We start from the raw sequence: 2,595 nt of genomic DNA, 5'->3' as shown, positions 1-2,595 counted from the left end.
TTTATTTAATTATTTTGGCTGTTTTATTTTATTTATTATGGGGTTATAAATATTTAATATTTAGGTTTTATTTCTGGTTGGTGAATGCCTTAATTTTATGGTTGGTGGACTTTTATGGTTGGTGAAGGTTACATGTTTTTGGATGCCTATAAAAGGCCACTCCTCCTTCAAATTTGATATACACACAATAACACACAATACATTATCAGAATATCACATAATACACATTCTAATTCTCTCCTTGTCTACTTTTACATATATTCTCTACTTTATATTATTATTATTTTGGGCAATGGTTATGTGACTTGGATACCTATATCTGTCTGTGAATGTGCTCATAGCGGATCTTGAGTTTGTGTACAAGGGGTCGTATCTTGGAGTCTTGTAGACCGTCAGTACCTGCACATAGGGAGGCTACAAAGGCTTTAGGACAGCGTCTTTGACGTGCTTCACCGTACCAAACTCACCTTCTTACTTATTATTTATTTTCCTTTTACTTACCTATTATTTTGTTTTCTTCAATTTCATTATACCTTCAAAACTTTCCAATTTGTTTATATGTTATTTATAATATAAATGTTTTGTATTTGGCTTTACGGAAAGAGGAAAACTATTATTTTTTATAACAATCTAAAGCCTTTGTAAGTTAAAGTTGTTTTCTTCCCGTATTCCTAGCTTTAATATCTTTTAACTCTTTGACTGAAGCTTTTGCATTTGTATTGGATTTTCAAAATGAAAATTACGATTTATTTTGGGTAGATACAGTTTGAAGCTTTCATATTGTCTATACAATTTCAACTACTTTAAATATTGTTGGTACATTTATATGTTTATAATTTGTTGCTAACGTTTGGGAAATTACTGCTAGTGTTTGAAAATAAAACCTACCAACTAATTTATGTGGTATTATTATTATAGCTCAACGTATTATTATTTTATGTGGTGTGTCCGTTTTCTACAGCACAATTGTTTTTAAAATATATTTCAGAATCTTAAAATTGTTAATAGCATTCAAAAGCTAATTAATGATCATTGAAATAATGAATGTATATATATATATATAGTGAAGTGACCTATGTTTTCCTAAGTTACTATTTGTTTTAAATAGCTTGTATTGTTTCATTACCGATTACTTAATTATTACTCATTAATTAATTTACGTTGAAACATCCATTATTGAATGGTTGAAGTGTTTAAAACCGAAACGTTGAAGTGTTTCAAAATCTTTGGTCTATTTTTCCTTTTAATTGAAATTTCAAAGCAAATATATATATATATATTTAGAACAAGTATATATATTTGATTTTATTGTGTTGGGCCTTTTACATTTGCCTTCATTCATTTTGGTTGCCATCAATCTTCTTTTATATAACGGTCCCTTATTTTTTTTGTTGGACTTAATATCATTTTATTGTTCTTACTTTTGGAAGTCCTTCATACCAACGTGAGAAGCAATTATAATATATTCTTAGCACTAAAGTTTAGTGTTTGAAATTACTGTTTTAATGTTGGGTTTTTATACACTATCTTTATGTGGTTTAATGCATTATGAAGGAATAAAGCATTATTGGTCAACAGACAATTAAGTTTTCTTTTATGAAGATAAATTTGATTTGAATATTCAATTGTTGCATCCTTGCAAATCTGTGTAGTATACTACTTACTTTGGTTTCAAATTCTTGAAAGAAAAAAGGTGCAAACAGTTTTTTTTAGTTTAATTCTGAATTCAAAATCTAATATTGCGTCAGTTTTAGATTTGGCCTATCTGTGTATTCAATTTTTATATTGATTCTTATTTTCATTTATATCTATTAATTTTTGCAAAAACGTGCAAAGAATTTATGTGATATTATTGCAAGTTTTATTGAGCCTAATTATTCTTTATTTTGATGGTTGTCATTGCTTTGAATTTGGGAGAAAAACCTACAGTTTTTTTTTTTTTTTAGGATAAATGTATCACTTTAACACCTTGGACGTTAGCTCCTTTTGATTCCAGAATTAGTTAATTGCTCTTAACTTCTTTTGGAAGCTTTTGCATTTCACATTCAATTACGAGATTTTATTTCTTTTTTTAATTTATGCAGCTTTAGTTTCAAAACTTTAATGTCAATTTCATGACATTTAGAGCTTTTATTTTGGCAGTAAAATTGTTGATATTGTTAGGTGATTATTGCCTTTAATGTTCTAATCATTTATGCAATTTAATTACATCTTTGTTTTAATGCCTTGGATTCTTTTTAAAGTTGCCAACACCTATATATTTCGATTGTGCAATCCTTCATATTAGTTACTTGAGTTAATCTTGATACAAATATATTGAGTGAACTAATGTTCTTTTGATTATAAAGTCTTGACAGATGTCACATTGAGTTAATTGCCATGAAGTGTACACTGTGGAATCCTCCTGAGAAAACTGAAATGAAATAATAAATTATATCACTGTAAGTGGCATTAATTTTGAGTTTTGGTGTAAGGCTTTCAAACCCTAAATTTTTGAGGCATTTTTTTCTTTTGAGGCTTTGGATGGTTTTGTTGTATTTACAATGACTATCAAGATGATTGTGAGTACATATCTTATGAATTTAAAATTAAATA

This window comes from Prunus dulcis, chromosome 8 (assembly GCF_902201215.1).
Source record: "Prunus dulcis chromosome 8, ALMONDv2, whole genome shotgun sequence".
NCBI lineage: Eukaryota > Viridiplantae > Streptophyta > Magnoliopsida > Rosales > Rosaceae > Prunus > Prunus dulcis.
This window is presented reverse-complemented; position numbering follows the sequence as displayed.